General features: G+C 41.5%; 1 long non-coding RNA gene across 2 annotated transcripts in view; it reads left to right on the forward strand.

The window, feature by feature from the left end:
* LOC310898103 overlaps nt 1-10,796 on the forward strand; it is a 241,419-nt gene extending 230,623 nt beyond the window's left edge. For both annotated transcript variants that reach the window (XR_014582959.1, XR_014582960.1), the window contains one exon: nt 9,847-10,796. This is a non-coding gene — a long non-coding RNA (uncharacterized lncRNA). The remainder of the gene's footprint in view (nt 1-9,846) is intronic.
* Nucleotides 10,797-14,686: the final 3,890 nt, after the last annotated feature.

Here is a 14,686-nt window from a genome sequence, read left to right on the forward strand (position 1 = left end):
ATGCCACAATGATGAATGGCTACTTGACTTTCTCAACATTGCCAGTGCTTTGCTGTCACCAGCCAAGGGAGTGTTTCTCTGCTCCATTGAGTATGAAGGATTTAAAGTGGAGGCCTTTTCCACATCTCCACTAGACGCTTTTCTGCTCCCAGCATTTCTTAATAAACCGTCACTGGTCTACCTGTCTTTCATCATAACACTCCCTTCCCAGTGCATGTATTCCTCAGGTCTTGGGCAAGCATATGTTCTGAGGCATTAACATACAAACCCCAACGTGGAAGAGTCACCTGCCATCTTGCTGCCATTGCCTTCCTTCAGCTTTTCACACTAATAGCCGTGAGGCTTTCTGATTCTCTAAAATGTGGATTTGGACATATAACATTATATTCGCTTTTTGCATTTTGTTTTCTTCTTTCTCACCTGTGGTTATTTTCCACAATTTATTGTCTGTTTTACAGTAGACTCTGCCTCATATTTTCCCTGATTACATTACTGTCTTAGTTAATAGGCAATGTTAATTATATTAACAGAGAAGTGAGCTATATTTATTTGCTTTAGATTATATACATTACTTAAGTGTATTTGGCTTGCCTCTAAACAGAAGCTGGTTTTATGTGTTCTTGAAGGAATAAATAAAAGGTGGCACTTTTTTTTTTTAATTTTTTGTTTAAGTAAGCTAAATGCTGAAAACATTTTCTCCGTTGGCCACGTTGACTTGGAGAGTATAAATTCAAGATTCTTCACAGTCATCTGTATGAGCAATGCTCCTTTATGCTGTAATGTAGAGCATAGAGGTTAACCTCCTTTGCCACACCTAAGAGAGTCCCAGGCACTTCATATTTCATGGTACTGGTTGTTGAAAACAGTTCAAAATTTACTTTCTGAGGTAATATATCAGTAACTTTTTTTTTTTTTTTTTTCCCCAGAGATATTCCTTTGTTTGTGATTTCTTGAATTTGCAGCTGTTTACTATGCCAGAGGGTAAACAAGTCACACCTACCTACCTAATCTTCCCTCCCACCCTTCTGTCCCCCTAGGAGAAATTCTTTCCACTCTCTACTTCTTCTCAATGATTTTTGCTGGAGTACAAAGGACATGGAGAGAAAGAGAAGGATGGTTGTACTTTCTCAGATGAAGAGGGAATCTCCATTTTTTGAATAGTGTGGTAAAGGAGTAAAGTGGTTTCTCCCCTGTGTATGTAAAGGGAATTTGAGACCTCATCCATCCCCCATGGAACAGCTTTTTATGACCTCTGAATCTTTGTCTGGGAAGACGCCTTGAGGAAGAATATGGTGCTGTCATAGGAGTGCGCAGGTTTTGTTTCTGTGCTTCATTTTCTATTAGAGTCAAAGCTGACACTTGTAGTCTAAAAGATGCCTGAATTTCATTGGTGCTGATCATCACAAGCTCTTAGTGCATTCATTTGCAGTTCTGATGCTCTGGGGACTGAACTAATCGAGATAGGCAACTGAGGAAGGCCTGAAATGTGTAACTAGAAACATGCACATTTGAAACCTTGGCTCCTGGTGATTCCAGGTCCTTAGTGAGGCTTCTCCACATGACCTAGAATTACAGAAATTCAAATACTAGAAAATGAAACTAAAAGCTGTCTCTATATGCTGCTAATACGCTGACCACTACCAAAATCTACTCTCAGCACTGAAACAAGAAAAAAGGGTTTGCCTGAAATTCTTTAATGTTTAAACCTTTTATTACTTCAGTAAAAAAAAAAAAAGAAAAAAAAAAGAAAAAAAAAAGACCATAACAAATAAGTAATGTTGAATGTTGGTATAAATTGAAATATAAAATGCTTCTATTACACAATAAAGAAGTGATAAAACTTACAAAATAACAATCAGAAATTAAAGAAAGAAAAAGAAAGAGAAAGCATGACATAGAAAACTGTAACTGGTGAAATGTTACAGTAATCTCAGAATAATTAATATCATAAATATTATATTAAGACATTGGATGACTCTCTCTGTTTTTATGCGGAATTATTACCCCTAGAATCCAGTTGATATTTTGCCAGAATTAACCATATGTATAGGAGGCTAGAAATCTGGTGTATGTTGTGAGAAGGGATTTTATGGAAGATGGCTCCAGCTGTAAAATAAAACAAAAACAGGGAAAAAAACAAAACAGCCAGTAGCTGAAAACTGTTGCTTGCCTACATTAACTGGTTCTTCATGAGGTTTTGTCTGCACAGTTTTGACCATTACAGTTTGTCCACTGGAACATTTATTTTGCAGGGACTTCAAATGCAAATTGGCCACTGGTACTCTCTTTGACCTGCACAGGGACTGCTCCATGTTCTTAGTTCTTCAAATTAGAGAAAGTTGCTCTTCCCACATTTTTTTTTTCAGCTTATGGTGTGCGTTCACAGAAGTGATCACTGGGTTCAAAGTGTGCTGCAAATTGCTTAGCTTCCCCAGACAGAAAAGTTCTTAAAACCTGACTATTCTAACTAGAAGTATCTGGTAGACCCATTCTTAGAGGTCTAAGCCCTCATGAAGGACTAAAAGAACAGCTGTTTCTGTTTGGACTTTTTTTCTTAGGACGTTACATAGGAAACAAGAATTTTCTTCCCCTTAATCCCCACACTTCCAGTGGACTACCAAATCTAGTTCCTTCTTGCTTGTTCTTTCCATGGATCTATACTTATCAGTAAAGCTTTAAGTTTTAAGTAATTGAAGTTACTTTCTGCAGAATGATGCAACTTGAGATTGGGAAAGGATGGGAAGGAGGAACCGTTGTTTCCTCTCCTACCAACAGGATTGAACCTAGGCTACAGCCGTGCAGTCAGGGAGCTCTCCAGCAAAGTGCAGAGTGAAGCCTTATATTCCAACCTCTCATCCATAGTGCAAACTGCAGTTTTTACTGCTGGAGATGCTTTATTTCCAGATGAATTTAGTGTTGTCATGGTTTCTAACACACGCAGGGTAAATAGCTTAGCACTAAGTTCCAGCACACCTGAGAAATAGGCCCCTGGCTGCTCCTGGCTGTACACCTTGCTCTGGGCACAAGCAGAACCTCCAAAGCAGGGGCCGTAGGAGGGGTGATGGCGCTGACTCATTAATGTATTTCCAGAGCCAAAGGGCCTGCATCACTCTGTGACTCTCTGGTGCCCTACAGATGCTTAACTTGGGGCAAGGGAGGAAGTCTGGTGCTTGCTCTGCTCTAAAGATGAAGAAAAACTCTTGAGGGAGCAGAATTGACCTGGCTTCTCCCTGTCTATTCATATTATATGAGACTTGATATTGTCTGTCAGTACTTGTATTGTAGGTCTCTCAAGCAGAGCCTTTTGCATGCTAGGCAGATGCTCTGAGTTTAGGTGGATAAAAGCTCCCTAAAGGGGGGACCATGGCCCAGATCCAATAAAATATTCAGGTTCCTCACTTCCCACTTAAATCAATGATCAGCTATTAACTGCCAAGCATTTCAAGAGTACTTCTAGTGCCATGGGAAGATCAAAGAGGAGCAAGACCTTAACATGGTAGTGAGATATTTGTACAAGGAATGAGGTATTTCCAGAGACTGAGACACATGAAAGGAAGAAAAATAGGCATGCAGAAAGCAAAGGACCATAAACTGTATTTTGGAGTTAATGAAGGAATTCTGTGCATCCACAGTAGTGTCTCTGTGAACAATAGTTTGAAGGGAAAAAGGAAGAGAACAAGATTATATGGATATGTTATATCCTTCTTGCATGACCACAGGCAAGCAGTCTGAATGTGGATTATCAAATGAGTTCAACTCACCATTAAGCACCAACACAATAGTCATAATTTTAGGAAAAATCTGCATGTCAATCTGATTTTAAAAATGACATAAAATGACACAAAAATGGATATGGATGGGATTATCCAGGTATACTTTGAAGAGGGAGGAAAGAAGGTGGTCTGGGGCAGACTCTCAGAGGTTTGAAGTCTCAAAAGTGAGAGGTTTCTAAAGAAAAGGGGAAAGAATGAACAGAAGAGAGAAGAGAGACCTAAGCCAAAGTACAATATAATTTCAGCTGTGTTTAAGTCACGTGAGATCAAGAGGGTTGAAATCTTTGACAGTGATGAGATCACTGAATTCCTTTTTTTTTTTTTTTAAAAAATTTGTTTTCCCCTGTGGTCTTCTAGGAGAGGTAAATGCAACAGTGGGGGGTTGGAGAAGCAGATTAATGATTTTTTTTTTCCTTTTTTCTCTAAGATAAGACTTAGGGCATGTGCTATGGTCAGAGGAGATCAGACAAGAAATGTTAGCAGCTGAAAAGAGAGAAAAGAGTTGTGGGGAAGGAAGATGGAAGAGAAGATCAATAAAGAGGAAGATGAAATTCCAACTACACATTGATAATTTTCTCTGTAGAGAAATTGACGAAATCAGGTATAGAGGTAGAAATGAAAACTGGGAATGCAGAGGTAGGAAAATAGTCCTTCCTCTCCTCCTTCCCCATCGTCCCTGTACGCTGCTTAACCACAGTGAGTTCCCATGTTGAATCATCTTCTCCTACTACTCATAAAGTCTCTCCCAGCTGTAGCAGTCACTGTGGCAGCATTAAATATCTGAAGAATACCATGCTAGTTGATGTGGAAATGATAGCTAGTGGTGGATCTTGGTCTCTGTTTGGTAACGCGCTGTTCCTGCTCTTGTTGAGTAAAGGTTGTCAGTGGAAGGAAGGGAACAGAAGGCAAGGCGGAAAGCAGGAGGAGCAGGTGAACCATTAATGTAGATAGGCTGTAAGGGAAGGGGAAGCATTAGAGTGTTTGGCTATGTGCTGTGTTGAGCTAAGAGGAAGTAAGTGGTCCTTAGCCTTTGGTTAAGAGGAAGTAAAGGGAGTGGGAGAAGTTACGAAGGATCTCTGAGTGCAATGAAAACAAAAGGGAACAACACATGCAGCTGCAAATCAAGAAGGTCACCAATATTGAAGCTGAAGTCTCAGATGAAAAATTACGTTGAAAAGAGACAAAATTAGAGGGGAAGGCTAATGGGGAAGTGTTGGAGGGATAAGAGATGGCAATATGGATAGAGGAGGGAAAAAGCATCAACTATAGTGCTGTGCAGAGAATAATGAATGGGAAAGGGAAGGAGAAAAGGCTTAGAGAGCAAGCCCAAGTTTTCCACCATGATCAGTGCCAGGAAGGAAATGAGACCAAAGGAAAGCCCTCTATAAGTGAAGGTGGCTGCAGACAGAGACCTAGTTTTTGCAAGAGTGAGATTTTCACAGCTCCCACTAGAAAATTGGGAAAGCTTACCTCCGCAGCTCTTGAAGGGCAAAGAAAGGGAGGGAGACATAATAAACTTACCAGTGTCCATGAGGAACTTAGATATAAGATGATAGAAATGTTATATAAGGAAAGAACACATTATATTCCTAAAGATTTTCTTTCCAAAATCTAATTAACCATATTCACAGCAAAGCTGTGAGAGTTCGAAGCAGAGAAAGGGAGGTTTCAGGAGAGACTACTTTAAAATATACCTGCCAGCAGCCAGCTCTTAGAAAATCATTTTAATTTCCCCTGATCTTGTCTGGATAGAGTTCAAAAGCCTTTTAAATCTTGTTTTGGCCTTCTGCCTTCATAGCTGTTTATTTCCTATGATTTTTATCCAACTCAAACTTTGGGGGCTGTTCCACTGAGCTGCTTCAAATTTAGCTGATACATCCCTTCTTTCTTAGAGCAATATCTTAAATGACTGGAACTTCCTAATGGTGTGAGCTTTTCTGTGATAAGTGAAAGAAAATGGTGATGCTGGATGCTTACTAAGAGCCTGGTGCCAGACAAGACAGTCCAACCTTCAGACAACCTTCAAACAGAGCTAACAGAAAACTGGACTTTCTCTCCTGCAAGTCTTTGCAACGGTTACACGTGGATTTTCATCTGGAATCAGGACCAAAAAAAAAAAAAAAAAAGGAAAAAAGGGTTTGAAACTTCATGAAGCAGTAATGTTCTTCCTTTTTTTTTTTTTTTAAATGTAAAATTTCAGAATATTAACTTCCATTTAGTCATACATTTATTTTCACAATGATTTGAATCCCCTCTAAGTCTCATGAGGGTTGCATTTCAGATGCCTGTCATTACCTGCTACTGTAAGCAAGTCTCTCTGGCTGGCCTCTGGCCCATTGCACACTGAGTCCACAGTAGCCCATGACACTCAGCAGTACTTCTGCTGTAGATAAGATGCAACTTCAGAGGAGCAGTTTTCTAAGCATGTTGGTGGGGGATTGATTGTTGGTGCATCACAGTAGTTATGTGGAGGCCCAGGGCTATTCAAGCAGATAAGAACCGTCTAAACACTGCAAAATGTTTTTCTGCAGGGGATTGTGGAAAGAATTTTTTGGGGGGGGGGGGGGGGGGGGGGGGGATCTTTCCTGGGCAGCTTGGCCTCAGAGCCATTTCTAGACAAGACACAGTAGTCCTTCCACAATGACTGTGTTTGCTTCACCCAGTGCTTGTTAGTATAGGAGAGCCTCACATGAGGGCCTCTGGGGTTCTGCAGTGCTTGTACATGTCTGACTGACCAGACTTGCTTAAGGCTAGAAAGAGGTGACCAGGAAAAGAGAATTGTGCCCTTTTCACTCTTTTGGGGCAATATATAAAGAAGGCCTGAAAAGTATTTTCATCTCTTAACTTATTCTTTATTTTTATGTTTACATTGGTCACTTAAGTCTATTGTGGACATAAAGAGGACTAATGAAATGGTGAAGTCAGAAGACCTAAGCAGAGGTAAACTGGGAAAACACCTCAGGCAGGCACTCTGGTATTTTTCTTAACACCTATTCATCTTCAGTGGATTAACAATTTAGGTAAATGGCACCAGTATCAAGGAGTTAGCACCTCAGTCTCTGCAGTTGTGGAGACACAGGGATTGCATACATTCCAAGTAGACATGTTTATGTGATTAATGATACTGAAACACCTATATCAATTATAAGACCTGCTGTTTTTATTTTGGCTGAAGTCTGTGTAAAGGAACTTTCCTATTGGCACTAGGTGAGTTTATTGAAGCCAGTGAATTGATTTATAATGAACTGAAGCATTCATATTAACGTTATTCACACAAGTCTGCACTAGTCAGGGAAGGAAAAAATGGCTAAGAGGGGTTTTCACAGCAGCATGAGTTCATCAGAGATTGTCCCACCGTTAACAAGTATAGTGTGGGCACAATGTGTGTCAAGGGCTGAAGGCAGAAGGCAGTGTCCCTTGGGTGGCACCTTAATCTCAAACTAGGCTAACGCTATCTGAAAACACAGCCTTGTATGCTTTCCTTGGTCTTTGTTTCTACCTGAATGGACAAGATCTGAGGCAGTAGGTGCCCTGCTAAAGCCAAACAGAACAAGATACTGTATTGACAGTCTTTTTAAGGAAAAGAAGGAAGAGGAAAAACTACCTTGGGAAAATAAACGTCTTCATGCTTTATCTCGTAACACTGGTTAGAAATACCCTTAATGGAGCATCTTTATACGACAGGAACTTTCAGAAGTTCTTCTGGAGTTCAGAAGAACTCCACAAAGCTTTTCTGGAGATCTTTGTGAATTTACCTTATGGCAACGCTAAAGCACGTTGCCTGTGTGTAGCTTTTACCTCTGGCTACAAAAGCATATCGGCTGTCTGGGGGGGTGAAGGAAAGCACCAATAGAAAGACAGTTAAGGTGAAGTCAACAGCCCCTTCTTTTACAGCACAATAAACCTACCCCAGTATGTGCTGTGTGTTTGCTTTTTTGCCTTTTTTTTTTTTTTTTGTACAGCAGAATGGGAAACTTGTGTTAATTATTCATTGTCAGAAGCTACCCATTTTGCCTGCAAAGATTCAACGATGGTCTCAGCAGGACAGGGTTGCAGTAAGGCAGAGGGAGGGCACTCCCCGAGGGGGACTGCTGCTAAAACATCCCGGTGCAGCTGCAATCCTATGCACACTAGCTCCAAACCCCAGCACGCCAGGAGCCTAGTGGGGCTAATCCATAACGTAATGCTTGCTGCCTGCACAATGCTGCCATCTTGTAATTTTACCTCAGGACAAGCTTAGCTAAGCCTGCATACATTTATCCCTATGAATAGCAAGTATTTCATGAAGGGTAGGAAGCAATCCAGGTGGGCTTGCAGGCCAGGAGAGTCGAAGCGGCATGGTTTTACCTGCAAATATTGTCTGTTAAGTGCTTTGCTCCACGTTCCCTTGTGGTGTGCGTATCCAGACAGTTTTTGCAAAGATACTTTCCAGGAGGTGCTGGTAGCACGGGGAGGCAGGCCGGGAATGGCAGGCCGTGCTGGCTGGGGGATGTCGGCCTAGCTGTAGTGCGCCTGCTACCGCAGGCAATGCACTGAGGAACCTTCTCCTTCTTTCACCCCTCTGCTATTTTTTTTTTCTTTTTGGTTGAGGACAGAGGAGCCTTTGAAAGCTTTTGATAAACTTATGTAATTGGGTATGTTTTCCAAAGCATGACTCTGTTCTTTCCGAGGGCTTAACTAAGAACATTATTCTGATTCTTCCCTAGGCCTTCAAAAGTGCCGATCCTTTCAAACATGTGCAGTGTGAAGGATTACAAATTTGTTTTTCAAAGGACCCCAAATCCCTGCTGCTTTCATCAGTTCCCCTCCTGGTTCCCCCCTTTTCCTCCCCCCACCCCTAGCCTCTGAGCCCCAGCTCCCAGCCGCAGGATGCTGACACTCCTCCTCTCCCTCCACCTCTCACTTTTTCATCTTCTTTTCAGCCCTCCCCATTCCCCTTCAACCCCCAAATATTTTTTATATGCAAACAAATGTGCAGAGAAACATCGCCATGGCAACCACGTCGCAGTGGGCCCTTGGTGTTGATGCGAGGTCTCAACTTTTAAAATAATGGCCTGAAAAGAACAGGAAGGGGACAGACTGAAGCAGAGAAAGGGAGTGAGGGAGAGCGCAAAAGCAATGAAAAGTGGGACAAAACCATTGGAAATGCATTCAGGCTGACATCATCACCCTTTCCCACAGTGGTCATTCACTTATGAGGCTCCAGTGTCCATTCACTGCCTTAAAGCTAGCTTTCTAGAGCCCGGGGAGACCATCTCTCCCGGCCTGAATGCCTGCCTGAATGCCTTTTTTGTTGTGAAACAGTGAACTGTTTCTGAAACCCTGCATAAAGGGCTGAGTAATTCACTTCAGTTGCCAGGAAGTCTGAGCCACTTGTGAGCTAACAATAGTTAACTTTATCTCCCAGCCTGAGCCCCACTTCCAGCTGTAGGTCCCGAATCCTAATAAGGGCTTTACTCATGCCTCTGAGGTTATGGTAATATTTTATACATCTTTTTTCATTAAGACACAGTCATAGCTAGTGTTGAGGCACCGGAGGCAAATGCTGTCGATTGAGGAGGGGAAATAAAAAGGGAAGGAGGGGGGAGAAAATAGCTTTTTATATCAGGCAGACAGATTTGCTGTTTTATACTAGAATTGTAAACTTGGTTTGGGGGAAACCAGGGAACATAATTTAAAACAACAACAACAACAATAAAACCTGCATTAGAAACTTCAGAATAAAGTGAGATCTTATAAATGTTTTCTATCTGTTAAACAAACAGCCTCAGCTTTTCAAATTTAGAGGTTGCTGCTTTTATTTTTTGCTCTCCTTCTCTGTCCCTGCATTGCATCCATGATGGTGGCAAGGAAGCAGGTGAATCATGAGAGAAGTAGATGAATTTGTTTGGGTTTCCCTTTTAATTTGAATTTGGATGTTGGTGCTCAGAAAAATTCTGCACAGTGACAGCACAGCTGTGTATGAGCGGTGACACAAAACAGTGATTCATACGGTAGTCCCGCAAAGCTGGTAACCATGGTGTGCCTTTGAAAGATGGGGATCATCAGTTTTCTTCTTTACCTTCCGAACTAGGTGCTTCCCTGAGAACTAATAAAATCAAGTTCAGTGCAAGAAAAGTTCTACATGATCCCCTTGGCCTCCAATGTTTTTCAAAAGAAAAAGAAATTGCTTATTCCTCACTTTTAAACAAATGATCACTTGGACTGGAATTTATTTCAGAGCATCGCTGTGAACATTCTTGTTCAAGGTAAAAGACGGCACAGCTTGAAAAACTCTTGCATGCCTTTGGTGTATGTGTCTTACTCACTGTGCCTTCAGAAACAGCATTAGAAATGCCTGGATGAAAATAAAAGCTCGTCTTTCAAAGTTCCACTCAATACTTTATTAATGTTTATAAAAAGTGATTGAAAGGTGCATACGGGATTTGTAAAACTAAAGCGCAGATGCACTCAGTGTATTCCCCTAGAACAGCAATACTGTTTTCTTGATCTGTACTCACGACACCAACCGATGCCAGTGGGAGCTGCATATGTTGTGGATGAGGTCACTACAGGGTCACTGCATAGTAAATAAGTTGCTTGGCTTTGTGTATAAGTTCAAGTATTGAATCACTTTCATATCTTCTCTCAAAGTGACCTTTACCAGGGGGGAATACCATGCTCTGATGGAGTGACAGATTTGAACTGGCCCTTTTCCTGTCTAACAGCAGTGACTTCTGAACTTCGCTGTGGGTTTGTCTTGACAAGAATGAAAAGCTGCTTTCAGAGGATGGAAGCTCACAGGCTATGCGTTGTTGTACACACGCGCAAGCATACATCCCCCTGCATACTCTCTTTTCCTCTAATCAAGATGAACCGGGTGAGAGCAGAATCAGACATCAGAACAGCACAACCCACAGGTATCAGGCAGAGGGGAGAGGAGAGATGCAGGAGAACCGTGTTACAAAAGACATCTATTAATCATGAACTAACTGTAAAGTCATCAGAGCCACCCCAGTGGCCCTGACTGAAAACTCTGGTCTGCTACTGGTGTGACTTTCAGAGCACTCTCTGCATGGACTGCTTCTGCTCTTGAGCTGAAACACGAGTTGAAGCTGACTGCATTATATTTTGACAACCAATTTAAATAAAATGAATTTATTTGCTAATCCTTCAGGGGGAAGGGAGTATAAATTAGAGGGACTAAGAGCACGTGATGGAGAGAAGAGGAATCCAGCTTTCTAATTTACAGTGACCTTCAGGCTTGACCATAAACTTTTACCACCCCCAAATGAACATTTCATTTCATTTCATTCTGGAGATATGTTTTGGTGCATGTAAAAAAGTCTGACCACTTTTTTACATGCACAAATGCAGACCAAGCTCTTTTGAAAGCCATGACCTGTGATGTGGACTTAAAATCTGCTTCTTAATATATACTTCTGCCACAACTATCTGTATGATCCAGTCTCTCTTTAGTCATCTCCTCACTCTCAGGGCACTGCAAATACTCCAAGAAACTGTATGCCTCAACTATATCTTATTTCATTCTCTCACTCCATTGGGCTATCTGCTGACTTAAATGTGTGATAGTGAGAAATCACCATCTAATTAAGGCATAATAGGATGCCAGTGAAATAAATTAAAATCAGAAAGGATTTAAAGAATACAGTAGCACTCCTGTGTTTCAAACTGATTGGCATGATTTCTTCTGGAAGAAGACAGCGATTGAGATGTTTTTGTTTTTTAGATAACCAGGTCAAACATTTTTCACCCTGTGTTGTGAAATCCCCAAACCTCATCTTTGGAGTTACCCGAAATGGAATATCTCCATGGTTTTTATATTCTACTTGTGTGCTTTCAACGTTCATAAGCAGTCCCTTTGATCTTAGTGCCCTACTCAGCCCCTTTTGGCTCTTAATGCTTTGTCCTCTGCTTTTAGTGACTTCCACATATATATATATTTTTCTTTTCCCCTCCTATTTCAAAGCCTGGTCTCTCTTTCTGTTCTGGCAGACCTGTCTCTCACTCCTCAAGTTTTCATTATTTAGGGGGATTCTTTCTCCTCGTCTGCCACCTGGGTTGTCTCTCTTTCTTTTTCTTGTTCTCTCCCCCTTCAAAGGCTTCTTTTTCTGTTTCCAAGCCTTCCCTGTTGGACTCGTGTTTCTTTTTTATTAGAAAGTTCTTACTCAGAAAGCCTCATCATCCTGTCAAGGACCACGTTAGCTCCTGATAACTGCATGCTACAGCCCCAGAGCTTCTCAGAGTTACCTTGTGATCCAAAACACTGTGAAGACCAAACACATAGCAGCATACAGCCTGCTCAGTGTTCTGCTCTTCTCCTAAGAGCCTCTGTCTTAGGTACAGTGAGCTGAGAGATGCTCCATATTCATAGCACAGGCTTGATTTGCTCCAAATGTGTCATACAGGCCATGAAACTCCTGCATGAGAAGATCTGATGGCTTTCCACCCCATTTGTGACTTGGGGACAACATTAAACCAGAGAATACGAACCATAAGATCAGACTGTAAGGTCTCTGGCCCATTTTGTCTACTGGACAGCAAAGATTATCCAGGGTTTTCTGCATCTGACTTGAGAGATCTCTGACGAGCCAGAAACTGCAGGGTAGCTTTACCAACTGTATCTGATCCTAAGGGCTACAAGCATTACTTTTCACTCTATTCCTTGTGCAAGGGCCAAGGCAAGGCAAGTGTGAAAGCTGTAAGAGAGCTCTGTGTGTCCATAAAGGGATGTTTCAACCATACGGCAGTTCTCAGCACAGACTCCTTTTACAAAAGTAATGTTGAGAGAGGAGAAAAAAGCCTTTCCTCTTTCTGCATCTTTGAAGACTAAATATTATAAAACTCCAGAAGAGACGGTGAATCTGATGCAAGCCTCTATTATACCCCACATTAGCATACCAAAGTCACTGGCATGAACCCAGTGGTTGGAGTTTTCCTGTTTATCAGCTGGATTGTTCCATTTTGGTGGTGCATTGGTCTAGCACTGATGTAGCACCTCAGTCAAACTCTGTGAGCCCACTTTGAAAGACTGTAAGCATTTCCTTCAGGTGGCCAGGCAAGCAAAGCAAAATGAAGGCTGCTGGTGGGTGAAGTGAATAAAAAAAACAGGATAAGAGAGTGTGATATTTCTCAGAGCCACACTGGGAACGCAGCAGGTATCCTAAAGAATATGTCTAAGGCAAAAGGAGAGAGGAAAATTTTTTTTGGCTGGGGATGGTGACAGCGATTACTGTGCAAGTACCAAGAGCAGACCTCTTTTTTTAATGTCCCAGGGAATAAATTTGGACATAGGGCAATAGGAGGCAACTCCTTTATTTTTTAACTGTCATCTATCTGTGTAAAACAACCAGAAAACTTCATTTCTGCATTGAGAAATACCACTTAAAAATCAAGCCATTGGTCCTTCATTCAGAAACCTGATCTTTGCCCAACTATTCTCTCAAGTCATCTTTTCCAGTGAAGTCTAATTTTAACTGCATGTGTGTCTTTATATTTTCTGAAGCAGGAAATATTAATCACTAAATCTGATTGGTCTCACTGCTGCTTATCCCAGAGCAGCTTTTTTAGCTTATGAAAACTGGTGTCAGTTGACATTGTCATCCACATGCCTTGATGAGTAAGAGCCAAAGCTGAGCTATTTCCATTTTAACTAGACAATAAAGCAGAGAAGCTGATAAACGCTGAGGTAGGGTAGATTTCAGCAGGGAGGTTTTATGAAATGAAGTTTCTCATTGGTCTCATACCCATCCTATTACTGGAAATGGAGCCGCCTAAGCTCATCCTTTTAATGTTTTTATTAAGAGATCTCATCAAAAGACAGGAGAAGACTGTGCAGCCAACTGAGAAAATTAAGGGGGGAAAGGCTTATTGTTATATAAATGTCCCTTCCTCCCACTTTCACAGAGCTGTTCTTGATCCTTTCAAAGCAGTCTCCCTTTGAGTAAAGGAGGCACTGTTAGCTTGAATCATACAAAGAAGAAATTACAACAGTTGGTCTTTTATGTTAATATTTTAGTCTCTTAATGCCATTATTATTTATCTAGCTAGAACTGAGTGCTAGGGGCTTTTCAGATAGCAAGCTCCGAGTCCCAGTGTATGGTGTATGGGTGATACATGCAAAAGGACGTGTGAACCGGCATCTAATTAGGTGTTGGCCTGCCCCGAGAAGATTGGCACTGGGGTTCCAGCTCTGCGGCACCGGGGTAAATCAGACTACACACGCTCTTCAAAGCTGCTCCGCTCTGAGCTTTGAGGTATGAGGCTTGATTTCTCAGTGCATTACTTTTCCTGCTGGTAAAAAAGAAGCCACCGTGCTTTGTCACTGTGTCTTTAGATTTCAGAAGGTGTCAGGAAACACATCTTCCCATGTAGATAAGGACTACTTAGCATACTGGAACATGCTCTCATTAGAGGCCTCAGTGCACTGCTACAGCGTGATACCTCAATAAATGCATTTCTTCGTCTGCCAGAACACTTTTTGATTTTCTGTACTCAGCTCCACAAACAAGCAGTGAAATTTCACCTGTATTTTTAACAGGTTTGTTCTATACCTCCCTTTAAAGTTCCCTTTTTCCCTTGAAAGATGAATATTTTAAATTAAACAGAGAGAAAAGGCAAGGGGCAATCTGAAGGACAGGGGCAAGGGTTACAATGTTTAGTCCAAAGTTTCTTGTTATTTTGCCCTCCTGTGTTTCCTTGGAGAGAAGTTTGAGTGGAAAGTCGAGCAGAGCTGATTCTTGATTTCTCTGGATACCACTGTAGGGGAACATTCACTACACTTAATTGCTTAAGCAATTGCCTAAGCAAGCAATGCTTTCTGATCTCAATGGATAAGATTTTCTAAGCTGATGCGCTCACCTGTTCTCTGATAAAGTCTCTGAAGGCCAAAGATAAGAGGTTGATCTGGTCCA

This window comes from Anser anser (assembly GCF_964211835.1).
Source record: "Anser anser genome assembly, chromosome: 3".
NCBI classification, from domain to species: Eukaryota; Metazoa; Chordata; class Aves; order Anseriformes; family Anatidae; genus Anser; species Anser anser.